The following is a 20576-nucleotide window of genomic DNA, read 5'->3' on the forward strand; positions in this document are numbered from 1 at the left end:
ACTCACCGCTATGTAACATTTTTAGGCGTGACCTGGAAGGCAACATCAAGTTATTATGGACCAAGTTAAGAGAGGACACAAAGGGTGAATCCGCACAAGAAACTAACTTCAGAGTTAACTTCCAAGTTCGGCACGACTTCGAAGTAGGCAGCAGAGAGCCTACACACATTTGCCCTTTGGGAGCTAACGTCGAAGTCTTTACTCCATTCCTGGGGATGGAGAAGTGCCCAGCTTCGAAGTCTGGTGTGTGTCCATACTCAACTTCATGGTTATTTTTGTAGTGTAGACGCAGGCAAAGACTGCGGGAGCAGTAAACAATGAAGGGGACAGACAGATCACTAACCCAAACCAATCTGGACACCTTGATGAACAAAGTGCAATGAAATATGTGTTTCTGTACAGCCCAATTTAAGGTCACACATATAGGAACAAAGGAAGGACCATTATGACAGGGTGGGAAACTTACTGGCAGTGTGGGGCTCGGGCAGCTCAGGCTAGAGGGTGGGTGGCTGGCCCCAGCAGGGTGGGGCTTGGGCAGCCAATGGCTCGGGTGGCTTGGCCTGGAAGGCTGCCTGGCCTGCTTGATGGCTCATCCTGTACCGCCTGCTATCTTGTTGGCCCATTGGGAAAACAAGGGGAACAGCTGAAGGCTCAGCAGGTCGGTTTGGCCATGTCCATGCACATAACCCTGAGGCTTCCAGGCTATATGCTGGGCAGCTTGTGGCTGGGACAGAGGAAACACAAGCCACATATCACCAGGAAGGTCAGAGGGAGGCTGCATCTGTCCCAGGTTTCTGCTTCTTCCCTCTGGGGTCACCTTTGTACAATCAGAGCTGTGAGAAAAGCACTGAATGACCCACCCCAGCTGGGGGTGTGCTGCAGAGGGACTTTCAGGCCTACAAACTCCCCAGCACGGCATGGAAGAAGGCTTCTGCAGGCTTTGTATGCCTGTGACCTGCCTTGTAACACCTCCCGTCCTGTTCCTTTGTTTTCTCTTGGTCATAAACTTTTGTTTCCCACACTGCAGGGGTGGGCGGCAGGGGGCCTATTGGGGTCAGAAGAGCACGGTGGACATGCGAGTGGGGAGTTTAAATCACTTCTCTGCACCAGAGCCTTCAGCAGGAGAGATACGGCATTTCCAGGGAGGCCTGCCCCAGGCTCACAAGATCACACCAGCATCAGGACTCCAGGGATCTCTGGGCACACTGCCAAGTTCCAGCGCACCAAACGATTGCCTGAACCCTTCCATCTGGCTGGGCGAAAGACCTGGCTCCACCAGGCGCCAGTCACCCCACTCACTCTTGTGCAGGACAGGAGAGGGAAGCAGCTCAGAGAGCTTTAGGGCTGTGCCTCAGTAAGGCAGCCCCAGGAGGTGCTTCTGACATTGAACTCAGACTGCAGGAAGCAGAGCCCTGAACAATGGCTCCAGCCCTCCCCACTGGCCCCTTACCCTTTGGGGCTGGCTGGCATTGCCCTCTGGACACCTCTCACCCTCAGCTGGCAGCATGGACTGTGTCCTTATTGCTTCTCTGCAGATCCTGTGTCTCCCAGGACTCCCACTCTCTGCCCGGGGCTTTCTCAGCACCTGACCCCCACAAAACTTCCACCAGCCACACACTCTGCTTTCCAGGCCCATTCCTGTGGATATGGGCTTAGAACCACAGAAGCCTGGGGCTGGAAGGGACCTCAGGAGACCATTGAGTTCAGCCTCCTCCCCAAAGCAGGAGCAACCCCAACTAAATCATCCCAGCCAGGGCTTTGTCAAGCCAGGGCTTAAAAACCTCCAGGGATGGAGATTTCACCACCTCTTCAGGTAACACATTGCAGTGCTTCACTGCCCTTTAGGGGAAAATAAAAGCGGTACTAGCCCTGTGCTATTACTGTCATGACTTGGATTTGAACCAAGGTTTCTGCAGCTACAGTGCAGAGTACTAAGCACGGTACGACCATGGAAGATTTCCAGTGAGTTTTCCTTTCTAGGGCATCACCCCCCAGTCTGGAGCCTGGACCACTGCTCCAGCTGTAGGCAGGACTCTTTGGGCTCCAGGGGCACAAAGCAAATTAACAGCCAGCTGCCCAGAGAAGGACTTGAGCCCGGCACTGCCAGATTAAGAGCCTGATGGTCATCCAACTTCTGCTGGTAAAATGGGCTTTTCCTTTTGGCCCTCGATACAAGTGCAGTCAGGGCAGCATTAGAGGAATGTAAAATGTTCAAGAAGACCACATTGGAAAAGGCTGGGGGAGTTGCCTCAGGTGGGAAGCAGATGGTTCTGTCTTTTGTTGTACTTTTACATAACAGCTGTTCTCTGTGCAAGAAAGTGCCTCATTCTCCTGAAAAGAAAGAACCCTCTGGCTTCTTTTACAATGTGTCTCTTTTGACACAGATAGGCTACGTCTACACGTGAAGCCTACATCGAAGTAGCTTATTTCGATGTAGCAACATCGAAATAGGCTATTTCGATGAATAACGTCTACACGTCCTCCAGGGCTGGCAACGTCCATGTTCAACTTCGACGTTGCGCAGCACCACATTGAAATAGGCACTGCAAGGGAACATCTACACGCCAAAGTACCACACATTGAAATAAGGGTGCCAGGCACAGCTGCAGACAGGGTCACAGGGCTGACTCAACAGCAAGCTGCTCCCTTAAAGGGCCCCTCCCAGACACTGTTGCACTAAACAACACAAGATCCACAGAGCCGACAACTGGTTGCAGACCCTGTGCCTGCAGCATGGATCCCCAGCTGCAGCAGCAGCAGCCAGAAGCCCTGGTCTAAGGGCTGCTGCACACGGTGACCATAGAGCCCCGCAGGGGCTGGAGAGAGCGTCTCTCAACCCCTCAGCTGATGGCCGCCATGGCGGACCCCGCTATTTCGAAGTTGCGGGACGCGCAATGACTACACGGTCCCTACTTCAACGTTGAACGTCGAAGTAGGGCGCTATCCCCATCTGCTGATGAGGATAGCGACTTCGACGTCTCGCCGCCTAACGTAGAAGTTAACTTCGAAATAGTGCCCGACGCGTGTAGCTGTGACAGGCGCTATTTCGAAGTTGGTGCCGCTACTTCGAAGTAGTGTGCATGTGTAGACACAGCTATAGAGCCCTCAGCCTACAACCTATCCACCCTGCTCCTCCAGAAGACAGTGACCCACACCTTAAAAGGGAAAAAATTATACAGCACACAAAAAATTCAATAAAATCACAGAATCATCCACACAGCACATCAAATACATTTGGAAAAAACGGCATGAAACATTCAAGAGCATATACATAAAACTCAAATTGTTAACACACATGAAACACAAACAGGGTAAAAATTCTCACACGTCTCTGTACAGAGACATTTTTTTGAAGAGAAGAGAAAAAAGAGAGAGAGAAAAAAAACAAGGAAGAAATTATACACCAAACCCACTGAAGGAGCTGGAGCTGGGGGAAAGCAAGTTCTTCTCACATCACAGCGCCCCCACAGACAACTCGCAAAGCCTCCCCTTTGTGCAGTCCATTACCCAGAGGTGCTTCCAGCCAAATTTCAGCCCCAGAACCAGAGGCTCCAGGAGCAAAGGCAGCGCACGGATGAGAGACTCCGGACACACCACGCAATGCATTGTGGGTATGCAAAGGAGCATCACTGACTCTGCCCCAGAGAGCAGAGGAGCCGGGGTCTCCCAGCTGTGGCGGCTGCCCCAGAACAGGGGTGATGACAGTTTTTATGCTGTGCCCCCTTTTTGGCCCTGCACTGAGCTGGTCCCCACAACTTGTGGGAGAACCATAGGAAGGGATGCTGGCCTGTGTCTGGTTCTGTAGATCAGTCTATTGCTGTTGCGGCAGAGAGGAGATTGTGACTTTCATTCCCCCTTGGGCAAGTGTCCGTCCCTTTCCCAGCTGTGTACTGCACAGCTCAGGAGCTGGCAGAGACCAGAGCCCCTGAGCCAGCCTTGGGAACAGGCCCTTCCCTTAGAGGCAGCTGCCCTATCTCTGGCGGCAGATGAACCAGGGCTGCCCAGTCCTTGCCAGGGCATTAAACAGGTGAGTGTCACACTGTCAGGCTGACGTAGGAGACAGGCTGGTCCCAGCAGCAGCCAGAGCAGTGACCACGCCCCAGGGTCAGCATTTCCCCCAGGCACAGACTCCCCTCACCTCTTGCACACACTGGTCACAGACAGCCCCTGCGCAGTGTCTCAGGGCCTGTACTGCTGTAGTGTCCTGGTTGCAGGATGTGGCTAAAACACAGCCCTCGCTGTGAGCAGGATTTGAACCTGCGCAGGGAAACCCTATTGGATTTCTAGTCCAACGCCTTAACCACTCAGCCATCACAGCTGTGAAACTGTTTCTGCCCCCTAGGCCAGAGGCCCTGGTGAATGCTCGGTGGGCCGAGGCTGGTCAGGAACACTGCCAGACAGCTGGTGGGGTTTGCTGCCCTCCCCTTTCCTCAGCCCCGGCCCCGGCAGTGTCCCTGGAAGCTGTGTGCTTGGGCGGCTGCTCAGGAGAGATGCAGGTGCTGCCTGGCTAATTAGCAGAGCCCCACAGGCAGCAGCCGGTGTTTCTCTTGGAGGTGCACATGTGCCCAGGCCTTGGTGCACAGAACAAAATGTATTCGACGTCCCCAGGGAACATTCGAGGGAGCTGTGGCCCTGGGGCAGCAGATGGTGGGGGAGGGGGATCATTCTGCCCCAGTGAAAGTTCCATGGGGCAATCCATGGCCATTTACCACAGCCCTGTATCCCCCAGAGCCCCCTTCAACCCATCTGAGGTGTGTCAGGAGCCCAGCCAGGGGATGAGGACGAGGGCCCCTCCTGGAGTGAGACTGAGTTTAAGGACTTCTGACGCTCTGGGGAATGAGGAGCTGCTGCTCCACATGACTGGCTGGTGCCAGGATGCTGCAGCCTTCAGCCACCTGTTCTCTGGCCTGAGCTCCAAGGGTCACCCCACCTGAGCAGCTGAACTACTGGGGAGAAAAGTGAAGGAACTGTGGCAGGCCGACTGCCAGGCCCAGGATGAGGCCAGCCACTCGAGGGGCAGTGGCCGCTACCTGCCCCACTTCCAGGAGCTCAACGGCCGCCTGGGACCCAAGGAGGCAGCACTGACCACCCACGTCCTACAAACCACCAGGTCAGATGGCGCTTGCCAGGGGGCTGCAGGAGGTGTCAGGACCAGTATCAGGCAGCAGCTCCCACCCAACAGGCACAGGAACAGAAGCCCAGAGCCATGACAGGGGTTCCAGCAATGGGGTCCTCATCATCTCTGTGTCCTGAGAGGTCTCCATCTGGGCCCCCTCCACCTGGGCCTCCCTTCAGTTCCTCTAGGGACACCAAGGTAGGTTTCGTGCATGTTGGATGCCTGGCACAAGGGGAGGGGAGGCCAGCAGTGGCCCACTCACACAGCCACCAGCTCCAGTCTGGATGCACCCCACATGGCTGTGCTCCCTGAGCCTCAATGGGGGCCTCATGCAACACTCAGCACCTGCCCCTGAGGACAGCACCACAGGCTGCATGCCCAGGGATGGAGGCTGAGCTACACTGCATATGTCCCACCCTCGCAGGGACCCCCCAGCCACACAGATCCCTCAGGGACCCCGGGCCAGATGGGGGGACAAGGTGGAGTGGGGCACACAGCCCCCAGGGCCAGGTCATGGTACTGATGGCCTTTCCCTGGGTCCCCTTCTGTCTCCAGAGCTGCACCGTCCAGGGGCCAGACAAGGCCTGTACACAAGCCAGAAAGGCCCAAACCAGAGGGCGAGGGGGCTGGAACTGCACCCCTAAGAGCGCCCACATGGGGCCAGTGCTGGGGCATGTGCTGGTGCCACTGTGGGGAGGAGGAAGCTGCTGCTGTCACTTCTCACAACACCCCCCTGCAGGACGTGACTGCTGTCACGCAGGAGAGGCTGGTGATGGAGCAGGAGGCCTGGGGTTGGGTGGCAGGCAGCCTGGACACCCTCACACAGGCTGTGACCACGTGCCTGGCTCAGCCTCCCACCCCATCACCAGTCCCTCCCACAGCCCCTGCAGCTCCTCCCTCCACATGTCCCTCACAGTGTCCCACAGTTCCCCCCACAGATCTGCCCACAGTCCCTGACATTGCTGCCCTGCTCCCACCCAGCCTTCCCCCATCCCCTCCCTCCCTTCCTGTAGCCCCCAGTGAGCCCAAGCCTGAGCCCACTGGACCCCTTCCTTGTCCCTACCTCCTGATGGTCCCAGCTCCATCCCAGCCCTTGTGAGAATATGGACTATGGCCTCCCACCCGCTCCCCAGAGCCCTTTCTGAGTTCTGTTACCCCACCCCCTCTCCAAGACCTCCTCTAAGTTCCATTACCCCCACTGCCCACCCCAGGACCCCATTGTCTATAGTCCCCCATCCCTCTTGTCAATCGTTTACTGTTCTGTTTATGCAGTTTGGAATCCATTGCCAGAGTTTCATGAAATACTTTCCTTAGCAACACTCCCTGTCCCTGGTGTCTATTGGGAGGCCGGGAGGGTATGGGAGTGTTGGGGGGGGGGGTTGATAGTGAGAGTTGGGTGCGTGGGAAGGGAGTTGTGGTGGTGGCTGGATGTTCGGGGGTCACATGGGCCCCCGCACAAAGGCCTCCCAGAGGAACTTCCTGACCTGCACCCTGACCCTCTGTGCCTGACAGCATGGGAAAGCAGCCAGCTGCTTGGAGCCGTGGCCAGACCCAAAACCCACCCCTGCATGAACGGCTCTTGCTTTACCTCCACGGTGTTGTGGAGGGAGCAGCATGTACCCACCACATCTGGTACATTGCGCGGGATGACCTCCAGTATCCTGAGGGGGCCCTGAAAGTGCCCTTCAGCCACCTAATATTGCAAGCCCAGTTTAGGAACTAAATAAAAATGTCCTGGCTGGTCTCAGTGTGTCCCATGTAGGGCCACATCAGCCACTCATGCAAGGGGTAAATGGCATTGGGCATTATATAGGGGGGCTAGTGGTGTCCCCATTTGGTAGCTCCCAGGTTGGGATGGATGTCTTCTCCCGCATGCTGCAGCAGAGCCATGAGTTGGAAGATACGGGCATTGTGGGCTCACCCAGACAAACCCACACAGAATGCCATAAATTGCCCCTTGGTGTCCACGCAGGTCTGGAGCACCCCAAAATGGTACCCCTTGCAATTGATGAAGATGCCTGTGCTGCATTCTGGGGCCTGGATAGCAATGTGGGTCCCATCCAGAGCTCTGAAGCACTTGGGGAAGTCCAGCTTCTCAGCCCCCATTAGGGTGACTTGCAGATCCCAGACACGTACAACCCAGTAAAGTAGGTTGTTTTTGATTGCCCAGAAGACCTGAATGGTGTGTGGGGAGAACATGTCCAGGTGTGCGTGGTGGGGTGCTCCATGCATCCCCTTCCCCTCCCCCCACCTGGCCCCAGCCACCCCACGCTGTCCCTCTCCCCTGTCTCTGAGGGTCCCCCTTGCCTGGTAGCCCTCCTCCCCATGGTGGGGAGGTGCCCCAAGCATGCCCTACCTCCAGCAGAACAGCCGCAATGGTGGCCCTGCCCACCCCCAATTGATGGCCAAATGACTGGTGGCTGTCCAGGGTAGTGAGCCTCCACATAGCAATGGCTACCCCCTTGTGCAAGGGGAGTGTGCGCTGCACCTGTGTGTCATGGTGCTGGGGGGCAGGGGAGGGCCAATGACTTAACTCCAGAAATAGCCTCTTTGTCATAGTGAAGTTGTGGGGCCAGCGGGTGTCATTTCAGTCCCCCAGAACCAGCCTGTCCCATCACTCGCTGCTGGAGGGTGGCAGCTCGGAGCAGTGCCTACAGGCTGACCATGGCCTGGATGGGTCGGGCATCAGGGAGTCTCTGGGGGCCATTGTGTGCCACCAAGTGGCTTCTCCATGTGGTTGAGTTCTTGGTCCTCTGGGTACAAGCCAGTCCTTGGCATATGCAGAATGAGTGTGTTTTGGAGGAGCCCTTTAAAGGAGCACCAGGCTGCAGCCCCCAGAAGGGCTTATCTGCCTTGCTAGCGCAGCCACGGCATTTTCTGGCCCTTTTCTCCCAAAAGAGCACCAGGTCACATGTGGCTGCTTCCTTGCAAACCAAGGGCCTGGTCTTTTCAAAGAGCGGCTCACAATCTCCTTTCGCTTGGGGCGTGCGGACGCTCGCTTTCAAAAGCTGATCTGTCAGAAGGTGGCTTTGGAAAGTTTGCCTTTTGACATCACTCTGTGGTTCAGATTCAGCCAGCCACGGAGAAAAGGGTAGAAAAGCAGAACCAGGTCCCCACGTGAAAATTGCAGCATAGTGTAACAAAGGAAATGTGTGTGTATATCAAAAAAGGATAAAATTCTTTTAACAACTAAGGCTACGTCTACACGTGCAGCCAACATCGAAATAGTCCATTTCGATGAATAACGTCTATACGTCCTCCAGGGCCAGCAACGTCGATGTTCAACTTCGACGTTGCTCAGCCCAACATCGAAATAGGCGCAGCAAGGGAACGTCTACACGTCAAAGTAGCACACATCGAAATAGGGATGCCAGGCACAGCTGCAGACAGGGTCACAGGGCGGACTCAACAGCAAGCCGCTCCCTTAAAGGGCCCCTCCCAGACACAGTTGCACTAAACAACACAAGATACACAGAGCTAACAACTGGTTGCAGACCCTGTGCCTGCAGCATAGATCCCCAGCTGCCGCAGAAGCAGCCAGAAGCCCTGGGCTAAGGGCTGCTGCCCACGGTGACCATAGAGCACCGCAGGGGCTGGAGAGAGAGCATCACTCAACCCCCCAGCTGATGGCCGCCATGGAGGACCCAGCAATTTCAACATTGCGGGACGCGGATCGTCTACACAGTCCCTACTTCGACGTTGAACGTCGAAGTGGGGCGCTATTCCGATCCCCTCATGAGGTTAGCGACTTCGACGTCTCGCCGCCTAACGTCAAAGTTAACTTCAAAATAGCGCCCGACGCATGTAGACGCGACAGGCGCTATTTCGAAGTTGGTGCCGCTACTTCGAAGTAGCGTGCACGTGTAGACGCAGCTTAAGAAACAGAAACTTTTAAACACCATTTTCACTCTCTCTGCTCCTGAACATTTCATGCAAAAGCAGCTAACACAATTCTCCCCACTCTAAAAACTTCTTTTAAACTTTACAATAAAAAACAACCACTCAGACTAGGTTCTCTTTTTCTTGCTTCCAAAAGAAAACAAGAACAATCATCAAGAACAAACAGCAGTACTGCTTGTTTACCTCATGCTCTGAAGAGAACACTTCAATTCATCACCATGGTTGGCAAGACCAAGAACACCCACATGCACTTCTCTACCTACACACTACAGAAATGATCCCTAAAAGTACAGTCTAAAACACATACTCCTCAGCTGCACACCCAGCAGAACAGGCACAAGCTTCCTGCCCATGGGGAACATTTTCAAACAGCTGCTTCCACCCTCCTCCAACTAAGGGACAAAAGTCTAAAATCAACCACCCCTTTCGTTGAAGCCCAATTCACCCGCTTTGGGACGCAGTGTATCACAGGTGGTTGCATGTGGCTGTTTTCAGACACACCCCTCCTGATTAGCATACAGCGCCCTTTGGAGTCAATCAAACCCTCTCACTTTTACTTCCCCAATCTGCCACTTTTCTTACAGGCTCTCATGTGACAGGTATCAGGCACAGAGGACTCTGACAGGTTAGTTCCTTCTTGCCAGCTGTGCAGGTGATGTAAAAGGAAAGTAGAGAGGCACTGAAATCAACAGGCACCAATTGAAATGAAAACAAAATAGCAGTAAGTAGCATTTTAAAGACTAACAAAAGAATTTATGAGTTGAGCTTTGGTGGGACAGACCCACTTCTTCAGACCACAGCCAGCCCAGAAAAAGACTCAATATTTTAGACACAGAGAACCAAAAACAGTAATCAAGGTTGACAAATCAGAAAAAAACTATCAATGTGAGCAAATAAGAGAGCAGAGTGGCAGGGCGGGGTGAGGGTCAAGAATTAGATTAAACCAAGTATGCAAAAGAGCCCCTATAATGTCCCAGAAAATTCGCATCCTGGTTGAAACCAAGTGTTACTGTGTGGAATTAGAATATGAAAGAGAGTTCAGCAGTTTCTCTTTCCAAAGCAGACTGAAAATTCTTCTTCAATAAGACGCAAACTCTTCAGTCATTAACGGAATGGCCCACTCCATTAAAAGGTAGACTAACTGTTTTGTGGATCAGGAGTGTTTTGATGTCTGTTTTGTGCCCATTAACTCTTTGTCGCAGAGAGTTTGAAGTCTGTCCAATATACAAAGCACCCGGGCATTGTTGGCACATGATGGCATAAATGATGTTAGCAGAAGAACATGAGAATGTGCCTGTGATTCTGTGAATACTCTGGTTAGGTCCAGTGATGGTATCTCCAGAATAGATATGTGGGTAAAGCTGGTAGTGGGCTTTGTTGCAAGGAAAAGTCCCAGAACTGGTGTTCCTGCGGGATAGACTGTAGATATTGGTCAGAATCCTCGTAAGGTTGGGAAGTTGTCTGGAGAAGAGAACAGGCCTGTCACCAAGGGCCTTCTGGAGTGTGGCATCCCGATTAAGGAGAGGTTGTAAGTCTTTGACAATGCATTGCAGTGGTTTGAGTTGGGGGCTGTAGGTGATGACCAGTGGTGTTCTGTTCTTGGCTTTTTTGGGCCTGTCTTGGAGTTGCTGGTCTCTGGGTATTCGTCTGGTCCTGTCAATTTGTTTTTTTTATTTCTCCTGGTGGGAAATTCAAGTTTATGAATATTTTGTAGAGATCTTGTAGTTTTTGGTCTCTGTCAGTTGGATCAGAGCAAATGCGATTATATCTAAGGGCTTGACTGGAAACAATGGATCTCGTTATGTGTGCAGGATGGAAGCTAGAAGCGTGTAGGTAACTATAGCGATCAGTGGGTTTCCGGTACAGTGTGGTACTGATCAGACCAGCCTTGATTAGTACTGCAGTGTCCAGGACATGTATCTCTTGCGTGGAGTAATCGAGGCATAAGTTGATGGTGGGGTGGAGATTGTAAAAGTCTCTGTGGAATTCTTCTAGAATCTCTATACCATGAATCCAAATCATAAAGATGTCATCAAGGTATCTTAAGTAGAGGAGGGCTAATAGGGGATGAGAGCTGAGGAATCGTTGTCACTTCCACAGCTAGGTCAGTGCAGGGCAGCTGACGTTAAACTAATGGTGTAATATAGACAAGGTCTTTGTCTCACTTCCCAGGTGGTGTTTCCAATTCAGCCGAAGCTGGTGGTGGTGGTCGTATTTGGCTAAAATCAAGGCAACTCATCTTTTAGGCTCTTGTGGACCCAGCTCAGGCATCCTGATGCCCATGGTCTTCCGGCCCCAAATGGTGAAAGCCTGGTCTGTGCCCTTTGCCTTGGGCTGCAAATATTATTTACTAAGCGATGATCCGGCTCTTTCTGGCCCAACCCAATCTGATGAGGCCATTTTTCAGGGCTGGGATGAAAATGGTGTCGGGTCCCAGGAGTTGGGGGTCAATGTTCCCTCTGACCTTTTCCATGCAGGTGTGGAATGCATTTTATGCACACTCGTGACTGAGCAAATGTGCACCATCAGTAGAAACAAGAAACCGAGCTGGGGATGCTCTGCTAACGGGCTGGGGAGCATTGGAAACTCTGCTGAGCACTCGCAGGAGCCCACCGGTTACAGGGAACACCGACGGCGGATGCAGCACAAAGATGGAACTTGCTCAAGTAGGTGATTTTTCTCCCCATGTCTCTTTTTGTAAGGCAGCAAAAAGGGAAAGGTGGCTGGGACCCCCCAGTCGTTTGTCTGCCAACTAGGCCTGATTTGGGACAGAACAATTGTGGTGACTTAACATGGAGTCTTGGCCAGGGGCCTGAGACAGGGGAGCGTAAGAGGGGGAGCAGCAGAAGGCGCTGCTGGAGAGGTGCCAGTGAGTGCACTGTGGTTTGGTGGGAGTGAAGTGAGTTCGCTGGGTGTTTGCCGTTTGATGCTGAGTGCAGGTGATTTCTGTGATGGTGTCAGGTGGGATTGTGTGTCTGGGAGGGTTTGATCCCTTGTTCCCTTGGTTGCCTTTGATCAGCCTGAGGCTCAGCCTGCCCCTGTGTGGCTAAGGAGGGGGAAGGCCTGAGCTGGGTGAGCAGCTTTAAAAGCCAGAGGCAGAGCAATAGGGGAGGGAAGGAAACAGGGAAGTGTAAAAGGGAGTTTGATGGGATCAAGTTAATGCCTTTGGCTCTTTCTGAGCCCCTTGATGCTATTGAAATCTCCACAGCAGTTCCCATCCCCTGTGTGAGCAGAGAGGGACTCAGCCTGTTTTCTTTTCTCCCTTCCCTTCCACACCCCCAGGGCGTTGCAGGCACCACAGACAGGTGTGTGTCTCCCTCCCCTTCCCGTGGCATCATTCTGGCCACAGGCTGAGACCAGCCAACTAACCCAAGGCTCAGCTACCCGGTGGGGCTGCTGACACAGCTCCTGTTCTGCATTACAGAGCTGGCATTCATGCAGTTCTCAGAGCAGAGAAGAGAAGCCTGGTGCAGATGGTGGGTGTTGGCCCCTTGACTGTGTGGTCACACTGCCAGAGTGGGAGGTTCACCTTCACTCTCCCGAGAGGTTCACATCTGAATTCTGCCTCAGTCTTGCCCCTGCTCTAACAGAAATCCAAAGCAACCGCTGGTGCGCTGTTCGGTGAGGCATTGAATCAAGGCCAGGTCAGCATGTGGAGAAAGCCACTCGCCTCAGGAAATGGATTTGAACCCACCTTTCCTTCTGGAGGCCAGAACATCCAGGGAAAGGAAAGACAGTATTTTACATCTGGCACCTTAGACGACGCAGCCATCCCGACACTGCTGGAAAGAATGCTCTTGAGCCACTAATTTTCTTTAATATTTTATGAGTCAGGCAGACAGTTTCCATACGCAACTGTAGCACAACTCTTTCAACACCAAACAGCCATTCTTCAGCACAGCAGGTTTTTATACACAGTCACCCTGACCTAATGCTGGGACGTGCTTTGACTTTAGCTGAAAAGAAATGGATGAAGGAGAAACTGCCAGTTTGCCACCCTGAGGGTTGGAATTCTTCTATCATCATCTTTGCTGGTGGCAACCAAGCACCCAAGTGATGGGAGCTCTTATTGGCTCATATTCTCCCCCATCCTTCGATATTAAAGTTTCATGAAAGGAAAAAAATAACCAAAGAGGAAGAAGGCAGAGCTCTTAAGGATTCTTCCAGAAATGAGCTGGCCCCACAGAAGAGGTAGCAGGACTGTTTCTACCTGGCTTAGAACAAGCAATTATTTACAAGTTCAACCAATGTGCTAACCACGACACTGCAGAAAATACACACTGGTGTTTTGGTGCTTTTATGAACTGTTCACAGGAGCCAGTGCATCAGCAAGTTTCCCTTCGAAGAACGGGCAAGCAAAGGGCACGAAGAACTTCTAAATACTTCATCAATAGCAGTGGTGCAACAGCTTCTCCAATTCGCCTTTCTCACAAGGAGGAGAAACAGAGACAAACTTTGATCCTCTTCACAGAACAGTTTCAGAGCCTCCTGGTGCTCCCCACACACCCCGTCCTCTCCGGCTCCCTTTACTGCCAGCAAACTCAGCCCTCTGAGCAGTTCCACTACGTTTGCAGCTGCCTGTAGGGCCGGAGGTGTCTCTGCCACACAGTCTCTCTGCACTGAGGGCAGGAGGGGGCTGGATCGGGCCCCCCCAGCACTGGCTGAGGCAGGCTGGGCAGAAGTTGTACCCACACTCTGTAATCACTGGGTCCTTGAACTGCTCGAGACAGATGGGACACGTCGCTTCCTCCTGGAGACTTTTCACAGGGCTCACTGCAGCCCTGGCTCCCTCTGGGCTGGGGAACAGGGCTAGTTTCAGCTTCCTCAGTTCAGACTAGGCCCGGCCTGCAGCAAATACTGGGCATTCCCCTTCCCGGAACTGACTCGGCTCTTGGCTGGAGTGGGCAGAGCCAGCTGGTGTCATTGCAGCCCTGGGGCTTTGGGGAAAAGCCGACCACACTTGGGCGCCCAGCCTGCAATCTGCCACTTGTGCTGCTGTGGCAGGTCACTGGGGTTGCATGTGGACACCAGAATCCCCCACTCCTGATAAGCTGCCAGAACTGGGTGTGTCTAAGTGGTGATATTCAGCCCTAGGCAGAATTCAGTGAATTTAATACATGGTTCTGACAGAATTAATATTTATAGTATTTTACATTTATCTCCTGACACGCTCCCTGCTGCAAAGGTTTTATCCATTTCAAAGGGCAGAGCCGTGGGAAGCTCTGCATTGGAGGAGGTGAAACAATCCGGTGCTCAGACAGTAATTACTGAACGGCAGCAGACACCCACTCCAAACTCCAAACCTTGTAACCGTTAAAACCAAAACTGTCAAGAGCACATCTGGAACCCTCAGAACTCCACAGCCTGACATCCAACTCTGCCAAGGGCTCCCGTCGCCTCATTCCTCTGGGCCCTGTCTGTGCCCTTCAGTAATTTGAAACTGGAATTTCAGTTTCTGGAGTGAAATGGATATTTACTGGCATCTACTGATCACAGAATCATAGAGTGCTAGGACAGGAAGGGACCTTGAGAGGTCATTGGGTCGAGCCCCCTGCCCTCATGGCAGGACCAAGTACTGTCTAGACCATCCCTGATACACATCTACCTAACCTGTTCTTAAATATCTCCAGAGATGGGGATTACAGAATCTCCCTTGGCAATTTATTCCAGTGTCTGACCACCCTGAGAGTTAGGAACTTTTTCCGAATGTCCAACCTAGACCTCCCTCGCTGCAGTTTAAGCCCATTGCCTCTTGTTCTATCCTCAGAGGTTAACAAGTACAAGTTTTCTCCCTCCTCCTTATAACATCCTTTTAGATACCTGAAAACCGCTATCATGTCTCCCCTTAATCTTCTTTTTTCCAAACTAAACAAGCCCAATTCTTTCAGCCTTTCTTCATAGCTCATGTTCTCGAGACCTTGGTCATTCTTATTGCTCTTTTCTTGAGCCTTTCCATTTTCTCCACATCTTTCTTGAACTGCGGTGCCCAGAACTGGACACAATACTCCAGCTGAGGCCTAACCAGCGCAGAGGAGAGCGGAAGAATGACTTCTCGTGCCTTGTTCACAACACACCTGTTTATGCATCCCAGAATCATGTTTGCTTTTTTTGCAACAGCATCACACTGTTGACTCATATTAAGCTTGTGGCCCACTAGAGCCCCTGGATCCCTTTCTGCTGTAGTCGTTCCCAGACAGTCGCCCCCATTTTGTATGTGTAAAACTGATTGTTCCTTCCCAAGTGGAGCACTTTGCATTTGTTCTTATTAAACTTCATCCTGTTTGCCTCAGACCATTTCACCAATTTATTCAGATCATTTTGAATTATGACCCTATCCTCCAAAGCAGCTGCAACCCCTCCCAGCTTGGTATCATCTAAAAACATAACACTTGTACTTTCTATGCCAATATGTAAATCGTTGATGAAGATATTGAACAGAACCGGTCCTAGAACAGATCCCTACAGAACCCCACTTGTTATACTTTTCCAGCAGGATTGAGAACAAATAAGAACTACTCTCTGAGTACGATTATCCAGCCAGTTATGCACCCACCTTATAGAAGCCTCATCTAAATTGTATTTGCAGAGTTTTTTTACTAGAATATCATGTGAGACAGTATCAAATGCTTTACTAAAGTCTAGGTAAACCACATCTACCACTTCTCCTCTATCCACAGGGCTCGTTATCTTATCAAAGAAAGCGATCAGATTGCTTTGACATGATTTGTTCTTTACAAATCCATGTTGGCTGTTTCGTATCCCCTTACCACCTTCCAAGTGCTTGCAGATGATTTCTTTAATTACCTGCTCCATCATCTTTACTGGTACCGAAGGTAAGCTGACTGGCCTGTTGTTTCCTGGTTTATTCTTATTCCCCTTTTGATAGATGGGCACTATATTTTCCCTTTTCCAGTCTTCTGAAATCTCTCCCTTCTCCTATGATTTTCCAAAATGATAGCTAAAGGCTCAGATACCTCCTCTATCAGCTCCCTGAGTATTCTAGGATGCATTTTGGCAGGCCCTGGTGACTTGCAGACATCTCATTTTTTGCAGTGATTTTTAACTTGTTCTTTTTATATTTCAACTTCTAACCCTACCCCTTTCCCACTAGCATTCACTGTGTTAGGCAATCCTTCCTCAGACTTGTCAGTGAAGACCAAAACAAAGAAGTCATCCACCCTAAGACTCTTGAACAACAAAGGAACATAAAAAATGTCTGTCTGTCTGTCTGTCTGTCTGTCTGTCTGTCTCTTGAAAATCTTGTGCCCTGCATGGATCAATCTCATTTTTGAATAGTTTTCCTAAATTCTGAGGTCTCAGAGGTATGTCACTATGCTGTGAAGGGCACAACCCCAGCTGGGTGCATAAAAGAATGAGCTAAGTCCCTGGAGGAGAGGTGCGTTGTTGGCTCTTAGCCAGGACTGTCAGTGAGGAGACCGCATATGCTGGGTGCCCCTGGCGTCTGAGTGCCAGAGGACAGGATGTGCTGTACAGCACACAGGGCTCTGTGGTGCTATGGAAAACAAATTGGACTGCTAAGCTGCCATGGTTGAGTGGAGTTAAGGCCAGTCGTTCAAAGGCTGTGGGTTGAAATGCCACCAGAGTCACTGTAATGCGCATGGCCTGTTGGGAGGGCTGGGGAAGGTGGAAGGGCAGGTCCTTCACACAGCAGGGATCTACTCTCCAGAGACCTCAGCTCTGTCCACTCCCTCACTGGTGCTGTCGCGGTTATCACATGTTTAGGCTGTTATTTCCTCCAGTCACTCTCCTGCCAGGAAACCACCCCCATGGGGCAGCTGCCTCATTCACCAGCATGTCACAACTCAGGGGGCAGCTCCTGCTTTGGGGAATCTCCTCTATGGGGCAGCCTCACCTTTACCCAACATGACAGCCCCACTTCCAGGGACCCCTGCCATGGGGTGGCTGCTGCATTCCCTGGCCCCCCTCCTGGGAGGTTTCAGGTCCCCTATACTCAGCACACACACCCCACGAAGAGGCTGTGGATCCCCCATTCTCTGCTCCCCTTCATCTCGCTGTGGTACATCCATCTCTGGGGCATCACCATGTGGCAGCAGCCCCCTATCATGGAAAAGCCCTGACACAGGAGGGCAGCTCCCCTATCCCCAGAGACTGGTGTCTGGTGTTTGCCATAGGGCCATGTGGTCACTCTCTGGAGTTCCCTTTCGACATTGTCCCAGTTTCCCTCTACTCCTTCTCTGGGGAGTCCAAACTGCCCACCCTTAGATGGAACCACTTCTCCAGCGTGACACCAACTTCCGCACACTGAGCCCTTTTATCCCTCCCAAGGCCAGTTCCCTAAGTGCCAGGTTGCAACCCTCACACACCAGGGAGTAAACACCTGCTCTGATGAAAGGCTTCAAGTCCCAGCACTGCTACTTTGGGGCTCACCAGAGACGTCTTCCACCCACTTCCCAAAGATCTCTGTTCATCTCCAGTCTTGTCACTGACGTGTCTTTATTTGTCACCTCTCACACGGCCACTGTTCCCCAATCGGTGTTCCCCAAAGTGACAGTCAGGGTTCCCCGGTCGGAGTCAGCAACCTGTGGCTCCAGAGCTGCACGGGGCTTAAGGAGTCATTTGCAGGTCTGGATGCTGCCACTGCTGACTCCTCTGCCACTGCTGGAAGGAGAGTCAGATGGGTTCTGCATTGTCCTACGTCGGGCCCTCGGGACTAGAGTCGGAGGAGCAGAGGTACATTCAAGCCTCAGATTGGATTAGGTATTTGGGAGGGTTTGGAGCTGAGAGAGGTTAAGCCTGGGGATAAGGAGGTAGATATTGGCTTAGAGGGATGAAGCCTGTGGATGAGGGTGGCAGATTTGGTCTGAGAGGGGTAAGCCTGGGGATGGGGGGGGCAGATTTGGGCTGAGAGGGGTTAAGCCTGGGGATGGGGGGGCAGATTTGGCCTGAGAGGGGTTAAGCCTGGGGATGGGGGGGCAGAATTGGGGCTGAGAGGGGCTAAGCCTGGGGATGGGGGGGCAGATTTGGGGCTGAGAGGGGTTAAGGGGTTATGAGGGATTCTGTGAAATTCTTTCAAGTTTAAAAGGGTTCTGTGGCCAAGTAAAATTGGGAGGCACTGACCCAGGCAATCACACACAGCCGGCGTCCTCTGCCTCCCTCGCCAGCCCCCCTGTGCTCAACAAGGGAGCGCAGCTCATCCCTTCCAGGGTGGGGGTCCCAGCTGACTGTTGGGAGAAAAAGTGGGTCCTGATGTCGAACCTTTGCTCCTGCCTGATGTAAACCATCAGAACAGCCCTTATGGGTCACAGAAAAGGATCAGAAAGGCAAGTGGCCTTATAGTGGCCAAAGCCAAGTGCAGCAAAACCCAACACCCAGGCTCCAAAAGCCACTGGATGGCTCAGCTCTGTGAAGATGAGGCTCTGCCAGTGACTACACCCTTCATGCCAGAGGTCACTCTCACAACCCTGAGCAGAGGCACAAACAGGGCACATCTCCACTACTCCCTCCCTTTGGAAGGGGCAGGACAATGAGGGATTTTGGAACATGTTAATGAGGTGCTGACATGAATATGCAGGCCTCATTAGCATAATGAAGGACGTTCAGTTTGTGATAGTGCCGCTTTGGACGTGCAGGCTGCACACGCAGATTGGGGCCCCCCAGCTCCCAAAGCCCTTCTTCACAAACAGCTGCTGCCAGCGCTGGAAGCTCCCGAGAAGTGGAACCTTCATTTGAGCACTTGGAGCTCTGTAGAAGTGCGGGGGGGTCACTGGTTTGCTCACTGGGCCCCGTCCCCTCCACACTCCTCGCTCGGCCTCCTCCCTCTGAGGCCCCACCTGTGCTCTCCCCTCACTCCCGGTTCACCTCCTCCCATCCCTGCTCTGCCTCTTCCACTGCAGTCTGCCTGCTGCTCCCACCTCTCCTCCCACCGGCCCACCCATCTGCTGCTCTCTCCCCTATTCCCCCCAGGCCTACCCACCTGCTGCTCATGGCTCTCCCTGCCCTACGCCAGGGGCTGCCCACTGCCCAGGGAAGCCCCAACATTACAAGGGGAAGGACCCCTGTTTAGCCTCTCCCTTTGGAGAGCGGTGGGTGCCGCTCGTTCACAGGTCGTACCCCTCAGCCCGGGTGGGTGCTGCTCGTTCACAGGTCGTACCCCTCAGCCCGGGTGGGTGCTGCTCGTTCACAGGTCGTACCCCTCAGCCCGGGTGGGTGCATTCAAACAGCTCTGGCTCGTGAACACACCCGGGTGGGGCACTCCGAAAACAGCTCCACAAATAAATCACAGACATGGCCTGTAATTAAAAGCATAAAAATCTGCCCCAGAGCCCCAATGTGAACCCCTCCTCCCACAGACACTGACTGTCCATCATCTCCTCTGCAGCTGCTCTCAGGAATGAAGCGTCTGCCAAAGCAGCGCGTGCTACAGACCTCTGCAGTTCACAGAGCCACCCCTGTTGCATGTATATCACCTGCCCAGGTAGCTCAATGAAAGTCTGAGCCCAGGGAGGTGACACAGGCAGCGGAACCTGGTCAGAGGACACCAGGCTCTGCAAAGCCAGGCTGCCAGGCACCAGCACCCCCAGGCAGTGGCATTGTGATGCAGGCAGGGATGTCCTCAGAGCCCTCCCACAAGACTGGACCTGCACAGCTCCCTGTGCCTGCTGGAACCTCCCCATCCACAGCAGCCAGGCCACTTAGTCAAGATGCCCCAAGGGCTCACCTAGAGCTTGAAACCGCCACCGTGGCCTTGTTAGCAGCTGTGTCTAAACAGCTCAGCCAGCTGATAGGAACTGGTTTTACAAGTGTCATCTTAGGAAAGGAGCCAGGGGAGCGGCAGGGACAGATGGACTCAACAATGAGGTGACTGGGGCAGAACTTCTACTTACCCAGAGGGGAGTTAGCTCAGATGGCAGAGCGCTGGCTTCGCATGTAAGAGGTAGTGGGGTCGATACCCACATTCTCCACTGCAAGCCATTTTCTGCACCCTTTTCTTCCAAGGCAATGTGAGACCAGGGCCCCCTTCCTTCTGCTTGGCTGCTCCCCAGGAAGCTCTCAATGTAGAGGGAGCATTTGGAGCTGTCTCTGCTTGGCTCTGTGCAATGGCACAAAAGAGCATTTGAACATCTCCTCTCTCACCTGCTGAGAAGAACAGCTCTGACCTGGAGGCTGAATTTGAAGGAGGAAGCCATGGCCATGGGCTGCCTCAGGTGAGAGAAAGTGGTGATGCACATGTGAGCCATGTACCTAATATGGTGATGCCCCAGAGCGGGAAGCAGTGAGTTGTTGGTCAGTCATTCTGGTGGGCAGGTTTTGCACTACACACGCAGAAGGTTCTGGAGTTGGGGTGACAGCTGTGGGCTCTGCTCCTCTGGGCTCTGTGCCTGTGGGTAGGAGAGCAGACAGGACAGCTGCTGGTGCAAGGCCATGTGCTCTGGGTGAGCTGGAGCAGCTGAACTCAGGAGCAGGCAGAATGCTGGGGTCCCTCCATGGGAAGGACGTTGCAGCAGGGGGTGATGGTGTTACCCTCTGCCAGGGAACGTGGGCTGTGTTAATCTCGTGATCAAGGCAGCAGAGGGAGGGG

The 20576-nt window shown here is 52.9% G+C and overlaps 1 non-coding gene and 1 pseudogene across 1 annotated transcript; both read right to left on the bottom strand.

Annotated features, from left to right (window-relative positions):
* Positions 1-4236: 4236 nt before the first annotated feature.
* On the bottom strand, positions 4237-4318 carry TRNAS-AGA (transfer RNA serine (anticodon AGA)). The gene has a single exon. It is a non-coding gene; the product is annotated as a tRNA-Ser (tRNA).
* Positions 4319-9113: 4795 nt separating this feature from the next.
* LOC142016248 (small nucleolar RNA U3) lies at positions 9114-9313 on the bottom strand (annotated as a pseudogene).
* Positions 9314-20576: the final 11263 nt, after the last annotated feature.

Source organism: Carettochelys insculpta, chromosome 7 (assembly GCF_033958435.1).
Source record: "Carettochelys insculpta isolate YL-2023 chromosome 7, ASM3395843v1, whole genome shotgun sequence".
Lineage (NCBI taxonomy): Eukaryota > Metazoa > Chordata > Testudines > Carettochelyidae > Carettochelys > Carettochelys insculpta.